This window comes from Lissotriton helveticus, chromosome 1_1 (genome assembly GCF_964261635.1).
Source record: "Lissotriton helveticus chromosome 1_1, aLisHel1.1, whole genome shotgun sequence".
Classification (NCBI taxonomy): Eukaryota; Metazoa; Chordata; class Amphibia; order Caudata; family Salamandridae; genus Lissotriton; species Lissotriton helveticus.
The window spans coordinates 2114395192-2114407042 of NC_136057.1; positions in this window are offsets into that span (position 1 = coordinate 2114395192).

An 11851-nucleotide genomic window follows, 5' to 3' on the forward strand; every position below is an offset into this window, starting at 1 on the left:
CTCATGTGGGTGGCACAATCAGACCTGCAGGCCCACTAGTAGCATTTGTCATCACCAGCCCTGACACACCCAGTGCATTTTACTAGGGACTTAATGGTGATACATATATGCCAATCATGTATATCCAATCATAATAACAATTTACATAAGGAGCACTTACACTCTGGCACTGATCAGCAGTGGCAGAGTGTCCGAAGCATCTAAACCAGCAAAAACGAAATCCAGCACAGCATCAAAAATACAGGAGGTAGAGGCAAAAAGATAGGGGGAAACCACGCCAAAGATGCCAGGTCTAACATGTACCAAATCTCAAATTATGTGAGGAGCCGACCAACATGCAGACGGACCTGGGGCTGTGAGACCCAATGGCGCAGTGCCAGGTACTGCCAGTATGCGTCCTTGGGGATCCCATAGTGAGCCACTAACCTGGGGAAATCCAGAATTTCCTGCTCGGTAAAGATATTGCCTATACGCTTACCGTTTGAGTCTTGCCATTTCAGGTAGGCGTTTTCCCACTAAGGCCGGGGGGAAATCTGGGTTCCCAATAAAAGGGGTCAAGGGTGAGATAGCAGAGGGCAGCTGACACTTCTCCTGGACCCTGTCCCACACACACATAGTTGCTCGCAGGACTGGGGAGAGGTACGCGCCCAGTGGCCGATGATGTCTGGGTAGCCATGGAACCATCCAGATGTAGATCCCTGCGACCCCCCCATCCATTAAAAAAAGTGTTTTTCGGACTCATTCGATTATCCATCGCAGTTGCGCTGCTTCGCAGTAACGTCTGAGATGCGGAACACCTAGGCCTGGTCCTGCCTCAGCTATGTGAGATGTCGAAACATGCGCAGTTTCTTTCCCTCCCAAATGAAGCTGTTGATGAGTTGCTGCATTTGAGCCAGCGTCAAGGGTGGCAGACATAGGGATAGCGTCTGCATTATGTGAAGCCCACCCAGGAGAGGGTGTTTTTCTTCCAACTGTTCAGTTCGAGGCACACTTTGTTCAGGGCCTCCGTATAGTTTACCTGAGCAGTCTTCGCAGTGGTAGAGAAAACCCGGAGCCCCAGGTATGTGCTATCTGTAGCAGCCCAAGAAAATGGGAAGTGAAGCGATAATTGGTGGCGATCTGTTGGGGGAGTGTGAGGCTCAAAGCCTGAGTCTTTTTCAAGTTAACTTTAGATCCCGACGCCACGCTAAACGCCTTGATCTCCGCCAGCAGAGGGGGAAGAGAGAGCAACGGGTGCGTTAAAAAAGGAGCACGTCATCCCTAAGTAGGGAGATCTTATGTTCCCTGTCACCCATCCGGATCCCATTGACCGTAGGGAGATGGCGGACTTTCGGGAATGGCTCCATATAGAGCTTGAACAGGAGGGGGAAGGGGACACCCCTGCCGTGTCTGACCTGGAAGGAACCACAGACCACCCCATTGACCCAGATGCGGGCCAGTGGACCATGATATACGCAATTCACCCATCTCCGGAATCTGTGCCCGAGTCTCAATCGACAGAGGACCTGTTCCAAATAAGTCCATTGAACCTGGTCAAATGCCTTTTCGGCATCCACCGAGAGATGTATCGCCAGGATCTGGGTTCGTTGCGTCTTAGCCAGTAAATGGCAGAGTCTTCGAGTGCCATCCCCGCAATTGCGGTCCCGGATAAAACCAGATTGGTCGGGTCCACCAGGCCCTGCATGTGGGGAGTGAGTCTGGATGCCAAAATACTGGTGAAGATCTTCAGGTCCATGTTGAGCAGGGAGATGGGGCTGTATGAGACACACTCATGCGAGTCCTTTCCCGACTTGGGAATCACCACTATTTCTGCCATGGACATCGACGGGTGAGATTCCCGGAGGTGCAAAAGGTGTTGAACAACTGCGCCAGAAGGGGGGAGAGGTCAGACGCAAAAGCTTTATGAAAGTCGACCGGGAAGCAGTCATCACCCGGTGCTTTACCAACCGAAAGTCCCTGGATGGCCCGCAAAACTTCATCAGGGCTAATGTCGGTGGCCAAACTGGCCCCAACCGAGTCCACAAGCGGGGTCACCGATGCCTCTTGCGCATAGTCCTTTGCTACAGTAGGATCCATACTATCGGCTGAATAGAGAGCCTTATAGAAGGCCTCAAATTCCGACGCTATGTCTCCATCTGCATGCAGGATCTCACCCCACTCAGACATGAGTTCCGCCACTCGATGTGTTGCAGTCTCTGCCCCCAGTGTGTGTGCAAGGAGTCTCCCCGCCTTGTTCCCTCCTTCGTAATAGCGCTGTTTGGTGCGAAGCAGGGCGTATTGTTGTGTGGCGTTTTAGGCTCCGAGTAAATTTTCCCAATTTCTTCTCTTACATAGGTACAATTCATATTGCCATGATATAGACATATAAATCATTCCCTTATTTAGACATAGCCCATGCACACCAAATACAGGCATGGCTACTTCCACCCTAGGAAAATCGGCTTAAGCAGTTAGGGAAGTTCCCCTTGCTTGAATATTGATTTGTCCTAGAACTCATGTACTTTGCAAAGAACTACTATTCCCTACGGGTTCTTTCCTGACGTTATCATGCCCGACTTTACGTCAAACTAGACCCCTTCAAGGTATGAATGTGCCTTCACTTGCTCTAGCGAGACACTGGTTCGGAGCAGTTCGACTAGCTACTTGCCCGACACAGCTCGCTACAGCAAGTGCCAAAGGAAGCCGACCCTCCAGCTGACGCACTGATCGGGAAGCTGTCATTTCTCTCGCTGAGAATCCAGCTCCAGTCTTTTCAAGCTCCCCTTGCGTGGTGTTGGGAAATCGAGTCCCGAGACAGAGATACCAGACCTCCTTCATTCTAAACTAAGGTATGGAGCTGATTAGACCCTAAGAGAAATCTTGGATAGATTCTTGGCAAAGAAAACTTAACCTATGCTACACACTACTTACTTCTTCCCGCAAACTAGACTTAGGTTAGGTACATTGGGGTAGGCGTATTTTAGAAGTACCAGTTGAGTATTTTAGTCAATATTATTTATGTATGTAATTTTATATGGCGTAGAAACCATACAATGCTCTTACAGTATTATTTAATCATAATGTTTGTGCTGTACGCATTATACTTTGCAGCCTGCATTACGATTGTAGCAGTTAATTTCTCTTGCATGAGAAAGAAGACTGTTCAATAAATCCTTTTATTGAAAACAACCGTCTCTCTCTACACCTCTGTTGAAACGAAGCATGCACGATTGACTGAGTGAAATACTTATCTATTGTTTCCGCGACTCTAGAGATACATTTCTTATTCTTGGGAAAGTTGTCATGTTAATGCGGTTGTCAGAAACTAATCCCTTCTTGTGAATTCAAGAAAGCTTCTAGTAACCGATGAGCTAGCTGGCACTCACTATTTAAGTTTAATATATTCGATAGAGACCTAGTCGACCTCAGTCCTACGTCTAATCTATAGGATATATTATTCCAATGTGCAGAGCCTATTGGGAATATAGGAACTACACTACATGGCGCCCAACGTTTGGTAAGGCACTAATTTAACGCTAGATACTAAAGTAACTCAGTCGTGCTTTTCTCAGAGACCCCTTTTTTTCCGTAAATACTCCAATAGACGTCTGGAGTGGGTAAAAGGATAAAATATCCGCCATAACTGAGTAGGGCGAGAATCCTATGGATTAGTTTTTGGTTTTGTTCAACATTGAAGGATACAGTGTTCCAAAATATTGTACACCTTATCTTTGTTTCCTTGAAACTTGCTCTGCAACCTTCATTAAACAATGTCGGTTAACGGCGACAACAACGCGACCGGTGGACCTGCAGCAGCTGCAACCCTACCAGGCTTAGACGTTACAGGCTTTAATGAAGATGACCCGTATGCTATAATCATCCCGGAAAATGTAAGGAAAACCATCACTATAAAACTTATAACAAATGGCCTGTCATCAAGAGGTGGTAGGGTAATTTTTGTAATAGAGGCACATGAATATCGGCAGACAGAGCTATTCATGGATTATCTTCCCTGAAGCAAATCCAGTAACATATGTGTTTCACTTCTACAAAGAAGAGGAACATCCAACGGAATACACTCCCTTCGAGGATGTTGAAATTCCACTAACATACCAAGAGCATGCGCTCTGGTTTAAAGGCGCCCAACAACATCAAAATTACCTTACCAGGCTCGGTCCACTAGGTAGACCAGGAGCAATATGGCCAGCTTTAGCCAGCTATACACCACACCCTGCCATTGAAGAAATGTCAGGTGCGGAACTATTAGTTCAACTGAAACAACTAATCAAAATACAAAGACAATTGGTTCAATATGTCATGCAGACGCTAACAGTCCAACCTCCTATAAGGATTCCGCAACACACCCCTTACCAGGGGAACACAAATAAAATCACACCACAGACTATACAATCAGTCATTGGTAAATTGCCCGCAAAACGGGAACAAATTCCATTCTGGATAGCTCAAAAAATTACTCAAATAGAGGCAGTATTTCTTGATACTACCCCTCATGAGAAACACAGGAGTTTAACAATCTGTTTACCAATGGGGATCGCACCTCGCCTGGAGGACTGTGACAGTTGGGGTACAGTCTTGGCTGCAATTTACACAAAAACACATGGTGTTCCGTCTATGGCGGTAATACCAAATGTCCTGAAACAGATTCGAAATGAATAAGGGGCAGAGCCAGCTTTAAATCTAGGTATGAAACTATTGAAAGATTTCAAACAGGTCTCAACAATAATATTAGCTAATATTAAAGGTGAGGCAGCATTTTTAGCGATCCGCCAAAAATTAAGAGAATTTGATGTAACTGAGCAACCATATGACCTGGCCAGAATAATTGAAAAATCCTATGAAGAAGATAGTTTGGGTGGGAAACCTGTTAAACCACAGCTAACTGAAAGTCCTGAAAAGGTCTTTATTAAAACCACTCTCACTGTTCCTAAAAAGAAGTGGGAAAACACTAAACAAACTTCTAAAGAGAAGCGTTCTCAATCCCTTGGTGGATCTCCTCAAAAGGAGCCCTCTGAAAGGAGGTATAACCTTAGGAATAGGGATAATTTGAGAAAACCTGATAGACATCAAGATACTGATACACGTTTCTCTTGTACCTTTCAGACTTCCTCACAGAAATCGGAAAGAAGAGGACGGTCAGAACAGAAAGAAGAACGCGTGAAGTCCAAAGACGATCAACACGCTCCAAAAAATAATAAAACTCAATTCACAAAAAAGAAGGTAGCTGGTCTAAAAATCAGACATGCCGAGGATCTTGAGGACACTACTCAAGAACAGGAAGTAGGCTCAGACAATGTTGGACAGCGCAGCAGAAGTAACCATAGCTCTCAAGATCTTGAAGGATCATCTGGAGACAGTGGACTTGAATGAGTACATCCAAGTTCAAACTGCAGATACCAGGGTCAGTGTACCCCATAAGTTATATGAAGTAACACTCCGGATGGAGGGGGATATACCTAGAAAAATAAGAGCACTCTTTTGGGAGCGGCTCTCTCAGGGTTATGACATTCTTCTAGCTGAAAAAGACTGGCCATCTGAATTTGTCAGGGAGTGCTCTCACATGGCGAAGACATCATTATGCTAGCCTTCTCCAATCATATTCCAATTCATAAAAAGTACACCTATGCCAGGAAATGGGCAGTAGCCCATTCTCCTGCAGTATATGAAAATCATGTAGGTTGGGATGAGGATTCTCCTCAACATAAAATCCAGTTAAAGACTCAACCAACTGCACAAAGGCAGTGTCCAGTTAAGCAAGAAGCTAAAAAACCAGTCGGGGAGATCCTAGATCAACTTAAATACCAAGGGGTGATTGAAACATGCACCCCGTCAATGAACAATCCTTTGTTTCCTGTCTCCAAACCAGACAATACATATCGTCTAGTTTTGGATTACAGACATTTAAACTCCTGTTGCAAAACCTTTGCAATACAAAATGCACATAGTGCAGCGCTAATGAATAACATTGTGCGTAAAAAATATAAAACAACATTAGATATTTCTAACGGTTTCTTCTGTCAAAACATTGCACCAGAAAGTAGGTACTTGACCGCTTTCTCAATAATGGGGACACATCGTAAATTCTGTCGTCTCCCCCAGGGATTCAAGAATAGTTCAAGGTTATTTTCAGCAAGAGTAACCGAGTTATTACAAACGTATGATGATGAGGCATTATCATATGTCGATGACATGTATCTAACGGATGATGACTTGGATAGGCACTTGAACAGAGTAAACACCATAATACTTGGCTTCGCCTCTGAAGGGTATAAATTCAATTTCACGAATTCACGAACTGCCAATTTAAAAGTCCTTTTCCTAGGATATGAATTATCAAGTGAAGGCAAAAGCCTGTCAGCCAATTTTTTAGAAAAGTGTGCGCTGCTTCAACCGCCAAAAACGCTGAAAAACTTAGTCCATTCTAGGTTTCCGAAATTTAGGAAGAACTTAGATTCTAAACTATGCAGAAAGGGTTAAGCCTCTCTACGAATTAATCAAACCTGATTTCAAAACAAATAATTGGACTCAAAAACACACAGAAATGTTGCGTTCAGTGCAAACTGACATGTTATCAACAACACATTTACAGGCTCGCGTAAACATACGCAACCTTCTAATCCAAATCATTCCTGGAAGATGCTGATTCACGTACTTAACCTTTAATGACGGAGAAAAAGTACCAATAGCTTATAAATCACGCTTGTACACTCAAGCTAAAATGAAATTCATATCCACAGAAAAAATTCTGACAGCGGTTCAAACTGCAGTAGCAAAAGAAAGAGTCCTCGCACAGGGAAAACACATTGTGGTCGTTACTCCTGTACCTGCCTAAGAGGCAGTGACAAAAGCGAGCATTCCAAATGCAAAGGCTTTACATCCGAGATGGATACAATGGGTTAATTCTCTTGCTGCAACAGACGTTGAATACATCTTTGAACCCTATTTAAAAACACAAGAATTTCTACAATACGAACAAGAATGTCCTCTGCCCACTGAGAATCTGCCTCTAGAACAACACGAATGTATCATTTATACAGACGGATCAGCATAGCCCGCAATTGGGGGTAAACAAGCTGATATTGCTGCGTGCGGGATTATCAAAGGTCGCTGGCGCGATGGTAAATACCGACCTATGGTCACAAAAACGCAATCTCTCGGAGATTGTACAGCTCAGCGAGCTGAACTACAAGTATGCAAGATGGCGCTTGAAAATACTGATTGCGAATTCCCCACACTCATAGTGTGCGAATCTTATTACTTACAATGAATACTTGCAGAACTGGATTCAAAACGGTTTCAAAGATGCAAAAGGTGGCACAATCAAGCATAAGTGGCTTTGGGAACAAATAGTTCAGTTACAAAAAGAACTACAAAAAACTCACGTGATCCATACACTGAGTCATCAACGGGATGGCGTTCACGTTGCAGGGAATTAATTGGCTGACGAAGCCGCGAAGGTAGCTGTGCAAACGGCTTCAGTAGCTGCAATCACTCGTTCAAAAACGAAAATAGACAGTGAAATAATGCAAGCTGTCAATGCTTCAATAAAAGACAGTGATAAAACACTTCCGAAAGGCTTTCCACTCAAATACTCATACATAACTGATGCAAACAATGTTCCGTTTGCTCGAATCCCTAGAGTGGGAGATAGAGTAATTCCAAACATGGAACATAGATTAGGACTAATCTTAGCAGCACATGAAGGGCTCGCTTCTGCACACGCAGGTGTTTCCACCACAGTGTCATTATTAAAACAGATATACTGGTGGCCGCGCATGAGGAAACAAACTAGAAACTATGTTTTAGAATGTGAAATCTGCCAAAAGATAAAAGTCTCTACAGTGAAACATCCTGCACAAACACCACTTTTAATTTCAGATAAACCATTAGCTTGCGTTTACCTGGACCACTGCGGTCCCTTACAGAGGGATGGTAACTACAAATATATCATGGTCGCAGTGGATTCATGCTCAAGATTCATTTGAATGTGGCCTCGGCGCTCGGCTGACTCCCTAACTGTTATAAAAGACTTGCGAGTCTTTATCGGCACATACGCAGTCGGCACGCTACATTCTGACCAGGGTCCTGCGTTTAGCTCTCGAGCTTACAAGGAGGCCATGACCAATCTGGGCTTTGCATTGCGGTATTCTAGTCCATTCCATCCTGAGGGAAATTTGGTAGTGTAGAGAAAAAACCGGGACATAAAGCAATCTATAACAGCTAGGGTATTTGGCTCGGGTGACGGGTGGGTCAAACAGCTAATAAGTGTCCAACGTTGTCTTAATAATCTGCCAAAAAGTTCTTTTGGGGGTATCACTCCATATGAAATCCTTTTTGGAACTAGAATGATTGTCCAGGACCTTGATCGTCACACTTTAGTGGTAGAACAAACAGCTTTTGATATCAAAGACCGGTTGGCTGGTTTGCAGGACTTAAATGAAACAAGAAAAAGCCAAAGCAACACATTGCAGAAGCCAACGACCACTGAAGGGGAACCACCCATCCCAGCAAGGCCTACCTGGATTCCAAAGATTGGGGATCTAGTCAGAGAAAAGATTGCGGGCAAGAAGGAATTTAACCAGTACCTGTGCTAGCAATCCACAGATCAAGAACAGTGTGACTACTGCCCCTTGCTGGAAAAAAGGAGAACAGGTTTGTGTCCATAGACCTTTTAAATCCACATCATGTGGCCGATCATGAGTAGTAGGCCAAGTGGGCTCCAGAAATGTAGCAGACGACCAAATCTGGCTACTATCCAAGAGGTTAAAACTGAGAGGCTCATCACCTTTGAAGAATCTGCTGTTCCAGAAGAAGGACTATGCAACAAAGCCATGGAACTTGTACCTCTTGAGACCCAAATAAAAGTTTGTCAAGAAACACCTGTCTACAATGATATAGCGTCTGACTATACTAATATGACAAGGGATTAGGTAGCTCCAGCGATTTCAAATAATCCTGATGCAATAACTACAATTGACAGAACTGCCCCTGGCTATTTTATTAACGTTGATACTTTTTCCGAGGATCACAGTGAACCGGAAACAATGCCAGCAAAAAGAACTTCTAAAGAACAAGCTACAGAACTTTTTCATCAACTAGAAAAGACTTATCTGGTTTCACCATGGGTTGAACTTTAGATTGTGTTGGGTGTACTTTTTCTTCTACTTTGGTTGTCTCTTGTATTAACTTTGGGAATGCTGATAAATGGAAGATATAGTAAAAAGGGCCCAGCAAGTAAGAACATCAACTTACTCCTCAAACCACACAAATCTTCCCAACAACAAGACTTATCATCAGTGATTATCACAGCCATTCCTATACCAGGTGATTTAGCTTGGGACAGAACTGATTATGACATCTTTGGTCTGGCGGAGATGTTAAAAATTCTACATCAATTTAAGGTTTTGAGTGACTTTGTTTCACCCAGCACCTTTTCTGATGATTGGGACTTTGAGACTGTTAATAATATGATGTCAGACTTGGAAATGTCTGCAAAATTTACAAATCATGAATACTTAGAAGGTTTACCAGATGATTAACAAATGTACTGTTATAATCACTATGGTCATCATTTTTTGCATAAATCTGCAAATCCTAGAAATGTTTATGCCACCAAAGGGTAGCTCAAAAACATTTTATGACAAATTTCCATACTTTTTAGGTTTTAATGTCTGAAATCCAGAAGCATTTTACTTTAAAAATATTAATAAGACAGGAATGAAAAGTATGTTGACAAATGCTAAGCAAATTTATTCTGTGGCCTTTTATGCTCAGCTGTCTACATTAGGTTTTGACTTTTGGAAAGACAATATTGAGACAAAAACTGTCTGGGGCACAAAAGACTGGCAGGTGCAGGGATTAGAAGCTTTGTTTAGAGCCTGCATCATCCCAGAACAAATGTTTTTAAATGACAGTGGATTAGCTAAGATAAAAGATTTAAACAAACCGTCCATACCTACACCTACACCTGATAGTAAGAACACTACAGAGGGGGTGGTCAACGGAAAAACTATTTTACTTAAAGACAGAACAGATCCTGATTGGAAAAAATGGTTAATCTGGCCCACACACAAATAACTGTCAAAATAGATTCTTGAATAAGACACAAGGGTTCACATTCACTAGGCCAGATCCAAGATATGTCCAGAGACAACATCCAGGGATAGTAACATCATACAGTGTAGGAAAACTTTGCCTTGAGTGGCTACAAAGATCTACACTAAAGGAAGTAAAACAACACTTATCTTTACTTAAAGATGGCGTTGATTTAAGGGACTTCTTACAAGGACCTGCAAAACCGCGTCATAAACGTTTTATATACGCCGGTATCTATGCCATGTAAAATGAAGCATGGAAAACGACTCAAGCAGAGACTGCAGAACGAATACGAGAAATTTATTGTATTATTTTAGAGAAATCTCTCTCTGTAGTTGACAATGGGTTAACAACTCTGTCATCCAGAATATATTCTTTTGACAGCATAGTATTGTTATGTGGGAATCTAGGACCCTAGTGACATTTTCCCGATTCATGCCCATATATAGGTATACCTCACCCAATCCTTATATAGGCATGGTAATCATTACCTTATTGAGTCTTAGCCTGTGCAGCCCAAATACGGCATGGCTACTTCCACTAAACTCCACATCGATTTCTTGGAAAAACCAGCCTTCAGCAGTCAGGGACTTCCCCCTGCTTGCATACTAATTTATCCAAGAACTCCTGGAGTTTTCAAGGAACTGAGGCACTAGTGACGATATTATGTCCAATCTTACGTCAAACTCGGCACCTTCAAAGTTTAAATATGCCTACATTTGCTCAGTAAACACACAGTGGTTTAGGAGCAGATCGACTAACTACTTGCCCGACGCCCTGCTGCTGCACGTGCCGAAGGAAGCCGACCCTCCAACTCATGCACTGAGAAGACGCTGTCTTTTCTCTTGCCGAGAAATCCAGCTCCGGTGTTTCCAGGTTACCCTTGCGGGTTGCTGGGAGATCGAGTCCTGAGAGAGAGATACAAGACCACTATCGTTCCAAAACCAAGGTACGGAGCTGATTAGACCCATAGAGAATTCTTGGAACAGATTCTTGGCAGAAAATTACTAGACTTAAGCTACACCACACTTATTCCTCCCTCGTACTAGACTTAGGTTAGGTACACCGGGGTAGGCGTATTTTAGAAGCACCAGTTGAGTACTTTTAGCCACTATTTTATCACTGTATGTATTTTATGCATTTTATTTATTCTATGTTTATGGCTTAGAAACCATATCATGCTCTTACAGTACTATTTTCTATTATTCGTATTATATGCATTGTACTCCTTAACTAGCATTTCAATTGTAGCAGTGCATTTCTTATGCTTAAGAAATAAGACTGTTCAATAAATACTTTTATTGAAAACGCCCGTCTCTTTATTTCTAGGCAACTCTGGTAAAACAAAGCATGCACATCTGACTGAGTGAAATAGCCGTCTATTGTTTCCGTGACTCTAGAGATACGTTTCATTCTGGGGAAACAAAGTTGTCATGTTATATGGTTGTCAGAGACTAATCCCTTCTTGTACTTTCGAGAAAGTTTCTAGTGACCTCTGAGCTAGCTGGCACTCGCAATTAAGTCTAATATATTCGGCAGAGACCCAGTCGACATAAGTCCTACGTCTAAACTGCAGGATATATTATTCCAATGCGCAGAGCCTATTGGGAATATAGGAACTACACTACATGGCGCCCAACGTTTGGAAAGGCGATAATTTAACGCTAGATGCTAGAGTAATTCAGTCGTGTTTTTCACACAGACCCCTTTCTCCCGTAAAAACTCCAAAAGACGCCTGGAGTGGGTGAAAGGATAATAT